Genomic DNA, 12230 nt, shown 5'->3' with positions numbered 1-12230 from the left:
GTTGCTGATTTGCATGACTATTCATTTTTGGTGTTTGGCCCAGCTTGGGAAAAGTCAACCTTACCTGAGCTTTCTCCTTCAACAGCTTAGGATACAGTTTTGTCTTTTTTCCTGCCATTAACAGTATTCCATCTTCATTATTGCTTAGAAATTCAATTTTCTAAGCAATAATGACACTCATTTCTGTCTTCCAGCACTATTTATATTTTTTCCCCTGTGATTTCAAAGCAATTTTGGAAGTGACTTTGAACTCAGTCTATCATCTTGAACTTGGAGTCTGAGTCTGAGTTTCTATATAAGCTCACTTTAACTGGTTTTACCTCTTTTTGCTTTTCTTTCTATCCCATTCAAAGCATGTTGTCATTCAAAGAATTTTGCCTTTGCCTTCCCTTCTCTCTAGAGTACTACTGAGAAAATAAGTCTTCACCTGTGCCAGCTATTCCTTCGACACGTTGATCTTCATAAAAACCATAGCTGGCCGATTTTACAAACACTTACTAAAGAACTACATGACAGGCCACTTGCTTAGCTCTAAGGGACACCTGCAACCAAGCACACAATTCATCTGTTAATAATGAGAAAACCTTGCATAACATGCTGTATTTGTTCCTTGAAGAACATGATAGACCCCTCAAACATTTTTCAAGGTAAAAGCCTGCATCACATACACATGCCATACCTGAGGCAAAATAAGAAGCTATCACAGATATCTGGGTAGAAACCATTCTGAAAATTTGAAAAAAAAAAAAAAAAAGAACTGGAGCTGATTGCTAGACATCAACACTGAGTTCTCCTTCTGGACAAAAAAAACCAAAAACCAAACCCCCCCCCCAAAAAACACGTGGGAATGGCCCTGAAGGCAGAGGTTTATTAGGTAGGAGAAACACATTCCTTAGCTTGAGTCTTAATTGATTATCTTGGAATAAAGAGTAATTATTTACCATATGGGAAGTTGTTCTGAGGTTCTTGGACAGAGGAATCTAAAACTCTGGGGACCCTTTGGTGGTTTGGAGAGCCCTAGTTTCTTGCTAGCATTACCTTTTCTATTTGGTAGGAGGGCAGCGGTCACCTGGAGAAAGCTCCAGCTTGGCAGAACACCTTGAGTAGGAGGAAGGAGGGGGCAGTGAAGACAGCTGAGGGACAACTAACCAAAAATTGAAGAAAATCTTTCAAACCACAAACATTCTATCTAATATGTCAAAGTCTTCCATCCTGACAACAATATTCTTCAGACACAGAGTGGAAGAAGAACTGAACACTCAAACTTTCAAATTTAAAGTTGATGTCAACAAAAGTAATTCACTGTTGTCCATTATTTAAACTTATTTGAGCTATCCTTCCCTATATCTTAAGGCTGTGGTTGGGATCACCATGTTGTAAATTTCCAAAACCTCAATTATTTTACATGTACCTTGGCAAAAAAAAAAAAAGGCAAGGAATTGGAAAGACTAATGATGTTTGGCCAGAAAATAGAAGAGAAAATGTGGACAACTAAATTCATTGGTGTGGCATCCCCTCCAATGAAGTTTATACAGAGTCAGCCATCTGCTTTGTTGACAGCCACTCAAATTTGTCATCAATTCTTTAAAGAATGAAATTCCAGGTACACAAGGTGGGTCATGGTGATGTCAATAAAACTAAATTAGGCTCCTGCACGGCATAAGGGAAGATGCTGTCATAACTGGGGCAGAACCACTATGGGCCCCACATCACTTGTACACATGCAGAACCACAACCCCAGAAAGCGGGGCACACGATGACAGCCGTAGATGAAATGGGAGGCCAGCACTAAACAAAAATGCTACTCTGAAGGAGATAATGGGCTGAGGATAGTTGTGCAGACCTGAAGAAGTCTAGGCACGATTCCGTCATCCTTTTTCCAGCTGGGGAAGGACTGAAGATAGAAAGCTTTCTCTGCTTAAAGGTAATGTGACCTTGGTATTCTAACTTAAAGCCCAGTGACTTAAAGCCCATCCTGGACGTTATGAGTGCAGTTCACTCAGTCACAATTGACTCAGCACCCACTCTGCTAGGCACTGTGCTGGGTGCAAGGTCTACAGTGAGGGATCTGGACTGGCCAGGTCTCTGCCTTTGGCTTCTAATCACAAACGCAACTTCTTTATCATCAGCTTTCATTGCTTCAGAGTAAATGCAGGCAAGAGAGACCCCTGCCCAGGTTCATTGTCTTAGGTGGCCTGTCTCTGGCTCCCCTCCAGCCTTGCCCCTGCTGACAGGGCTAGGGGCCCACAAATCCCATCCAGCCCTCATTCCAGGTGCTTGGCACCCTAGTATTTCCCACTCAAATGACCTTGTTCAAATCGTGAAGCCTTACGTTCAGAGTGGCCACAAGACAGCTGTGTGCTGGGTGTATGGACAGAATGCGAAAGCTGGGGTTGGAGTATCCACACCTGTGCATTCAAGGTCTTCGTGGTAGGGGATGGAAAGTGAAGGTGAGTGGGCCTCCACCCAGGGGCCACCCCTCCCTGTACCACCTTGTTCCAGCAGAGAACTCCAAAAGCCTGAGAACTGTAAATCCAGCCTGGCCTTCCAGATTGTTATGGAGTTACATTTGTCAAGGTAGGAGGATAGAACATATTTTATTTAACAGTTTGTTGGTTTGATTTATAGCTTTTAAATATTTAGACACATGGTATGTGAGCCCTGCAAATGTGAAGGAAGAGTTAGACCTTCAAAGCTGTGGGAGGTGAGGCTGAGGGGTGACATCACCATTCTTCCACCCCTGGGGTTTTCCCCATGCCCCATCAAAGTGCCGCTGTGGATTGGATGTACTTCAAAGAATGCTTGTTCTCTACACAGTCACTCCCCATCCTGGGTATTTGCAGAGCACTCGCTGCAGGATTCGACCACACACTCCCCGTGTCAAGGAGAGTCAGCTGGCTATGTTTTGTAGCCCATTTTCTTTGCATGCTGGTTAAGTGTGCCAGGTCAAAGTTCAGTGGCATCCTCCCATGCCAGAGCAAGGCATTCCCATTGCTAAGCAGTGCATTAAATATTGCTGCACCATATGAAGCTGATAGGCTCCTTTTCCATGAGGCACATTATATCTAGAGCCATGGCCCCATGAAGGAACAGCACAGTGAGGTCTGACCTGAGACTAACATGAGCATACTTTCTACTAGTGGCATGGGCTTTGGCCCCATGCCTGGATAGGAATCTTGGCCACTTACTTGCCATGTAACATTGGATAAATCACTTAGCCCTTTCTGAGTCTATTTTCCACCTGAAAATGGGAAACAAGAGATTGAATGGGAAGGAGTGTAAAGCAAAAATCAACAGGCTGGGCACCAGTATCCCACCACTGATGTGGGTCCTCATACTTAATCTCTCTCCCTCCCAGGCTGCCACCCAATGCAGTGGGCCCTCCTTTTCCCCACTGCACCCCTCGTCCCACATCTTTGTGGGACTAGCAGTATTGTGTCCCTTGAGCTGCTGGCAATGTTGGAGGTCTCAGCCGCCCCATCAGTGAGCATCCTGACCCCATTTGCTCATCAGCCCTCCACATCTGGGTGAAAACCCACTTGAAGAGGAAAGTGCTGCATTATCGAGCGCCTGCTATACCTGGAACAATGAACGCAGTGGGGATGAAAGAGAGAACTTCCCCGAAACTCCCACACCAGCACAGAGAAGGGGCAGGTGCGAGTGAGCCGTGTAGCCCAGGGTGCAGACCACAGGCTCTGGAATCAGGCTGGAGGAGCTGGGCTCTCTCACTTGTGTGGCGTGTGCTTTGGGGCAACCTAATGTCTCTGGACATTAATGTCCTCCTCTTTAAAATGGTGCAAAGTTAAAGGAGACTTAAATGACCTCAGTTAAGCCCTTGGCTCAATTTCTGACACCAGCGAGTACTTGAAGGTGGCTGCTGCTATCATAATAATAATAGTAATATTATTGATAACTGCAGCTGCACTGCACATGTGGTGAGGGTGTGCACAAAATGCCACCTAACTGCAGAGGCTTCCTGCTGCCTAAGGAAGGCAAGAGGGAGAAGGGGGTAAGAAAAATGTCAGAAAGGAAGTGGTCCTTGATTTGGACCTGGAAGGACGAGGACACCTTTGCCAGGTGGCAGGGGAGAAGGTAAGGGGCCCAAGCAGAGGAGGCCCATGCTGTGACACAGAAGTAATTTCGTGTCAGCCCAGTGTTCTCTGAGTGTGCTAGGTGAGGCTGGAGGGCGGAGAGGCAGATTTGGAAGGACCCAAGGGTTTGCAGTGCCACACCAATAGGACAGCGAATAAATTCCCTTGTAATATGATGCTTGCTACTATTTGCTAGAATAGAGGCCAACAATGATACAGACTGAAGAGAAGGCCAAGGTTTCACATGCTAACCACAAACGCTGAGGCAGATCGTGGAAAGCACTTTGTCATAATCAATATTAATTGTTGCCTGTTGGCCCACACACGGGAATAGCCCCTAAAAAAACAAGCCATCTTTAGAGCTCAGTTAGGGCTACATAGAAGCCAAGGAATTCAACAGTTAATCCTGACTCAAAGGACTCACTTGTTTGCGAGAAAATGCATCTCGAAATTCTTAACTTAAAAAAAATTTTAAAGGCCCCAGTGGATTATCAAGAGATTCAGCATGTGTAAGCACAAATGTGTAATGTGCGAGTGCTTTTCAAAATAAATAAATAAATAAATGAAGTTGGGAGAATTTCCCCAAAAAGGTCTTTGGTAGAGGGAGGTTGGATTTTTTTTTTTCTTTTCCTATTTTGCAGCTGCAGCAGAATAAGTTTAAAAAAAAAAAAAAAGACACTCTGGCCAGCCAACTTCCTTTCCAAACATTTGGTCCTGAGTAGCTCCTGCAAAAAATAGTCAAGTGTAATGGACGTGTAGGAATGTGGCAATCCATTTGCTTTATTTCTCTGAAATTATGGCTGATTGCAGGTTTGGGGGAGGGGATGCATGGGAGAAATTGGCTGCTCTGTTTCTCTGGGTCCTGTTTGGTCTGGGAATGCCTTTCCAGGAGATTCTACCTTTCTCTGCTGGGCAGTTCATTCAGGTCCTTCCTCTTACCCTAAAAGTCGGATGGTTGGGGGAATTACTCCAGGCGTATTTCTGCTCTTTCATAACAACAACAACAATATATCCTGGGCATCACCTAGGACGAAAACATGGATCAGCCAGAGGTGCTCCTGGGATCACCATTATTTTTTGAATGAGCCTTTGTAAGCGTTTCAGAAGTTAACCAGTAATGTGCTGATACTCTGTATAACACACAAATAAAAATGCAATGAAATAAAATTTAAGTGTATTGACATGGAAGGATGTGTAAGATATATGCAAAAAAAAAAAAAAAAAGAAAAGTGCTGAGAAATAATGTATAGTGTGATCCCGGTTTTCCAGTTCACAAGGGAAATGACAAAACGCTGTGTGTGTCTGGAATGATGCACAGTGTATTATACACCGTCGCTTCACTGCGGTTATTTCTCTAAAGAATGAATAACAAGTGGCAGGAGGGAAAGAGGAGATCTGCTTTTACATGTTCTATACTGAGAAGTTTCTTTTGTAATTGAAAAAAGACAAATAGAATGGAGACAAATCGTTACAAGAGATTTCATGATGTTTTGTTCAGTTAGGGGGATTCTCTATGACATATCTGTAAGTAGCAAACACAGACCCAGGGCATTCCCTCCACCATCTACAGAGTCATTGAACAGGTTTAGTTAAATGGTCGATGGCCTGATGATCGAGTGGAAAGATCTGACGTTCTTCAGACTACACTTCTCAGTTCCTTTCATGCCTTTGTTGGGATTGTTTTCCTGAGCCAATGACTTCCTCAGCGTTTTCACTGGATCTGCCTGCTCAGGGGCCAGGTGCTTTAAGGCCAGAATGTGCACGGCGTCATTACTGTTCTTCCCAGCGCACCCTGCAGCCCAGCATCAGAGGTGGGCACTGGCCTGGAGAGTTCGCAGTTAGTTTCCAGGAAGCTCTAGGACCTAGACACCTGTCGTGAAGCAGCTCATGAATCTGGTATCGTTCAAATCCAGATTCCAGGACATCACCCAGGTGCTCATAACAGTGAGCCAAGGGCATTTTGTTTCTTTTGCAGCCTACTCATGCTAGTTGAAAGAGCCAGCAAAAGAATGTATTGCAAATACATGGGGACACGTATAATGAAGCTACCAGACTTGGAAAAGGAAGAAACTGGGGGTGCTTTGGGGACCTACATACAGCATCACAAGGAATGAATTGGCTCAGCCATTGGCCATCTTAGCGTCATTCCTTTTGGGACAGAGACACTGAGAGGCTGAGCTTAGGCTCCATGTTTCTCCCAGTGGCTAAGGGAACAGTAACTCCTCAAAGGAGAATCAAGGTGCTCTCCCCAGATGGAAAGGAAATGGTTGTGGGACAAAACAACAGATGTCTGCTACAGGGACCCATGTTGCCAGTTAAAGATGCATTCCCTGTAATGGGAAGAAGGCATTCCCAAGACTCGTCATCCCTCCCCCGATGCTGGTTTCCTTCTTAACACCTAGACTGTCAGCTTCTTCAGACGAGGCATCGAGGCATCATCGGGATTTGACGCATGGTTAGGGTACCCAGCCTGGGGAATAATGACCTCTTTTCCCTTTAATCGGTAATTATTTTACCCCAGGGTTTCTCAACAATGCACTACTAACATTTTGCACTGGATACTTCTTTGTTGTGGGGGTGCTGTATGTATTTCAGGACAGTTAGCAGAGTTCCCAACCTCCACCCACTGGATGCCAGTAGCGCCACCCTCCCAACCCCAGTACTGACAATCAAAAATATCTCCAGGCACTGCGGAATGTCCCCTGGGGACAAAATTGGCTCTTGTTGAAAATTACCGTTGCACCAAGATAAATATACTGTCACACATTGCCAGGACTAAGAACCTCCATGCTTTGCAAGATGCTGTAATGACAGCCTTGAACTTGCTACATTTTGTCCTTCTAGATACTCCTCATTCCTAGGCACTGACTTGCCCTGTTTCGGCTGAGTGCTGGTCCGCTAGAGCACTAAGCCATTCCACGACAAAAAGAAGTCCCCCTGCGAGGAAGGGCTCCTGGCCCCGCAACAGCCTGTATCCGTGTTCTCACGCACAAAGAAATCAGAATCCCCGAGGCCATCCTTGAACACAAGAGAAAAGAAATGACATAATGCAATTCAAGGTCTTCAGAGAAACAAAGGTATTGATACATTTATGGTGTGTTTAGAGTCAGAATTCCTTGTGAGAAGAATTTTGAAACCCTGCGTCCAGCTTGTTGCCCTTGTTTGAAGTGGTGGATGAAATATTTAAAACTTCTCCTTCTCAAAGCCAAGGCAAAATTTTGTTTCCATCAAAATAATAAATCACTTTCCTATTGAAAAGTATCTGGCATGGGGGCCTCAGCAAACATTTTGAGTTTATAAGGCAAAACCAAACCAAGCCTTTGACGGCAGATGCAACCTTTGTTTACACCCAGCCATTGTCAAAGAATATTCCTAACAAGGTGTGAACTAGAAAACCCGCCTCCCTCCTCCCTTGTGCGGGTCTTTTGGACACATTAAATGAATACAGATGTGGCTTTGCCTTATCTAGGATGGGGAGTTAGATCAGGGCCAGACTAAATTTCATCTAACTACCTTAGACACAGCTCGCCAGAACACACTGTGCCCCTGTGGGCCGCCACGGGTCTTTTTTCATTCGCTCGCCTCCAAAAGTTTGATAAGACTAGTTGAAGGTAGAGCCTAATCCTCTAATTCCCAAAAAGGATGTTTTCAGTTAGATTTTTGTTTTACTCTTACTACATCATTTCCGTATGGTCTGAAATAGACAAAAGAAATTTACTTAGGGTGGAAGACACTTAAACCTTACTTGCCTGAAGCGTGGTTTTCTAACGGATCACCCAGCATTGGGACCTTATTAGCACTGCTTTTGGGGAGGACAGCATTGAGAGCTGCAAGGTCTTCGGGCATAGCTTATAAATTGATTGACAGCCTTAAGCTTCCAAAGTAAATTTCTAAAACCCCAGTAATTTCTTTGCAGACATGTGAAACTTCAGAATTCCAAAGGGAAAAGAAAGTTTTATTTTTAAAATAAACTTTTAAGTTTGAAAACAAAACCAGACAAGCAGCGCAGAAAGAACTGTTCTAAATTGAATTTCAAAGTGTGTCTTTGTGTCTGGAGGCGCCTCCGCACTCCCAGCCTCAGCCCGAATTCGGGGCCTCCCTTGCATTGATGCAATGACTTTGCAGCTGGTCCCTTCCCACTTCCCACTGGCACCTCCTCTGACCCACTCTATACACTGCTGCTGCTGCTGCTGTCTTCCTCCTAAAGCATATTCCAGGTAATACCCCTCTTTCAGTCAAAACTTCCATCCGCACCTCTGTATACGAGATAAAGCCCAAACTATTAGCTATGGCATTCAAGGCTCTCTGAGATCTAGGGTGTTTTGCTGTTGTTGTTTGTTTGTTTTACCTTATGCCTTGTATTCAAGATAAATGATATTCCTCAACTTCCTCTAAACTAGAAATCTACTTTCCTCCTTCTCTGCCTTTGCCAGGGCCAACTTCCTGGGTGCAATCATACAAATCTCTTTGCTCAAAGAACCTAGAGCTTGGTTTAATAATCTACTGTTGCCACGTTTAAGTTCTTAAAGATTTTATCTTTGAGTTGTGTTTATTAAGTGCACACAGCAGAGGAGATACCCTTCACATGGGTTGATTCCCTAACATTAGCCTATAGGGTTTGTGATGCCCGCCTGAGCACAGGACTCTGATGGGCTCCCTGTGAGTGGGAAGGGGGAGCGCAGAGAGACCCAAAGCCAGTCCAGGGTCAACATGTTGCCCCTATGACTAAGCATGTGGGTATCCAATTGCCCTCACAGACCATGCTTTTTATTTGAACAAGAACTTGCTTCAAATACAGAAAGAAGACAATAGTGTTCTAAGCAACATAAATGATTGAGGAACCCTGTCGTATTCTGTCTTGTTCATGTGACTTCCCTGCATGAGCCGACTGCGTATGCCGAAAATGATGACATAGAAGAAAATGGAAAGATAAGGCAACCCCTCATTCTGTTTCCTTCTAGTCTTTCCTACTTATCAGTAAGCTGGAGTGTGGAGTGCTAGAGGAATGAGTGATTATCATGAAGTGAAATAAAAAGCTGAGATAAGTTTTAGGCAGTGTTTCCATTGTTCTGGTGAGAACAAAAATGCGTATGTATGCACAATCCATGAAATAAAAATTCTATAATTTTGATGCTCCTGCATACAAGTTAATGCTCTTACACTAAGGCTCTTTGAATTTAAAACTGGCATTGTGCATCATAAAAATGAAGCATAGGAATGCCTCATTCATGCTAGGAATTTAAAATTGTGATTTCCTTCACATAGGACAACATTCAATAGCAAGTAAAAAACACCATGCCAAGTCAAGAGAGAAACTGCAGAAGGAAGGAAGGAATTTTATACTTTAGTACCTTCATTGGCACTTTTTCTTTCTGCTTTTTCCACAAGAGGCCTGCATTTTCATTTTGCACTGGACCCTGCAAATTATGTAGCCACCTTGGCCTTTTCTCAAACATTTTTTCTTCTCTACAAAACCTTCCCCCTTTTCCTTTTCCCTTCCGCCATGCCTGAATCTTTGCCTGTCAAAATCCACCCTGATTCTTCTGAACCCCACTTGAATGCCTCGTCTTTCGGCATTGTCCCTATCCTTCCAGCACTGACTGCTTCCATAGCATTGAGCAACTGTGAATTACTTAGCAGACTAATTTAGTATATATCCCCCTTATTCCTAATAGCTACCAACTAAGCTTTCCTGAGGGCAGAGATGGTCAGGTTCTTCTTTGCTCCCCTGCAGCTCTTTGCACATCTCATCCTTAATCAGCCCTCTGTGTGTCTGAGTGGAGAGGACAATGGCAGAGTCAGACCTGCTTTTACTGCCCACAGTTCATGTGCAGAGAGACAAAGTGGGCAAGAAATTTCTCGCAATTTATTGTAGTCCCCACAATTAGTCTGTGTCTCTCTACTCCTGGGTTATTTCAATAACATCTAGTTTGTGTTTTATTTTTCAGTACTAAGGATAACCTTCGTCAGGTGATGCCAACATGTGAAGGTTCTGTTTACACCAAAATTGAAGGTGATCTTTTGCTATGAGCCAAATTGTGTCCCAGACAATCCCAAATTCAACCTCAGGGGAGGTTGAAGCTCTAACCTCCCATCCTCTAATGTGTCTATATTTAGCATAAAGAAATAACTAAGTAAATACAAGGTCATAAGGATGGAGCCCTGACCCAATAGGATTAGTACCCTTACAAGAGGAGACACCAGGAAGCTCACTCTCTTTCCACCGTGTGAAAACACAGTAAGGCAGGCGTCTGCAAGCCAGGAAGACAGTTCACACAGGAACCAAACCAGCTGCCACCTTGATCTTGGATGTTCCAGCCTCCAGACTGTGAGAGATAAATTTATTTTGGTTCAGCTACATAGTCCGCGGAATTTTGTTGTGGCAGCCGGTAAGCACTGCTTATAGGAGAAGCTGGCTGACATGAACAAAGCTTTTCCTCAGGTAGAATCAGCTATGTCAGGAAATTTCCTCAGAGGATGTATGGGAGGAGAGGAAACTCCACATTTTGTTGTTGCACAGGTAACTGCAGGTGTAAGTCAGCAGCGGTCAAAGCTAGAACAGTGCTTCGCAAAGTGGAATTCATTGGCCATCTGCACAAACATCCTAAGTCAGGGTTTCTGAAAGTAAGACCCCCAAGTCTGCACTTTGCACAAACACACTAATGTGTGAAGAGCTCTGAGTCAGATCCACATGAAGAAATACAGGTGGTGAAGACTCTGGGTGGAAAAGCTGAGGTCATGACTTATTCATCATTGATTAAGAAATCTATTATGAGGGACAATTGACATGCAAACCAATGCAGGGTGCAGATCAGAAAATTATGAAGAAGTCAGCAACAAAGAAAGAGAGGAATGGAGCCAGAACAAGAAGAAATACCCTCCCAGGCACTTCTTGATAAGTTTTCACCAATAACCTAACAAAAGGGAGCAAAGACAGCACCAGAATCATACTGTGGTCAGGGTAGTACATGCTGCTCTATATGATGCGTAAGTGACTGAGTAATCAATTGTACATAATACAAGCCAGGGTATGATTTTATGCATTTTATCTTTTATTTTAACATATCAAGTTCAGACATAAAAGACCTACTTTTTATTTTGTTTTCTAGTGTGCCATGCATCTAGCTTTCCACTGTGATCTTGACCCTGGACCCAGACCCTGGGATGAACAGGCCTAATGCATCTCGACTCACAGGCTTATTCCTTCCAGTGTGTACTCAGGGATCTCCAGAATGTACCTCACTCCTACTCCAGGCCAGGCACCATGCTAGGCACTGTGCACACACAGGCAAATGAGCTGTAGTTCCTGACCTGGGGAGGGGGCAGGAGAAAGAATGGAAGGAACCAGGGGACACTGTCACACCCACAGAGAAGGATATCCCCTCTCGATGCGCAGTGTGAAATGTACAGCTACAGTAACCCTTGAGCATGGACCACAGCCAATTAAAACTCACATATGCTAAGAATCAACCAAATACGAGGCAAAGTCCTGGGGAAAGAGATCGTCCTGAGACCATCCCTCATCTTGGCAGCCTAGTCCAGAGCTTACAGAAAATCAACCAATTTAAAAACCTTTGGGTTCCAGCCAAGATGGAGGTGTAGGTAGACACACTGTGCCTCCTCGCACAACCAAAAGATGGATAACAACAAATTTAAAAACAAAAAACAACCAGATCTGCTAGAAAATCAAACTGTATGGAAGTCTGATAACTAAGATGTTAAAGAAGAAACGTTCATCCAGACTGGTAGGAGGGGCAGAGACAGGAATCTGCAGTGGAGAGGACGCCTGGCAAGGTGGTGGCAGCTGGCAGACCGGGTGGTCCCACATTTGCGTGCAGATAAACTGGGAGGAACAACTGAGGAGCAAGACAGACTGTGGAACCCAGGGTTCTAGTGTGGGGAAATAAAGTCTCAAAATCTCTGACTGAAAAACCTGTGGGGGTTGCAGCTGTGGGAGAAACTCCCAGCCTTGGAGAGACCCACAGGGTCTTAGAATGTACACAAACCCACGCACCCAGGAATTGGCACCAGAAGGGCCCAATTCATTTGTGGGAAGCAAGGGAGGTGACTGAAAGTGGGGCAAGGGCCAGGCAAGCAGTATTGTTCCCTCTCTGGCCCCTCCCCCACATACGCAAGGAC

The sequence above is a fragment of the Desmodus rotundus genome, chromosome 7 (genome assembly GCF_022682495.2).
Source record: "Desmodus rotundus isolate HL8 chromosome 7, HLdesRot8A.1, whole genome shotgun sequence".
In the NCBI taxonomy this organism is placed as follows: domain Eukaryota; kingdom Metazoa; phylum Chordata; class Mammalia; order Chiroptera; family Phyllostomidae; genus Desmodus; species Desmodus rotundus.
This window is presented reverse-complemented; position numbering follows the sequence as displayed.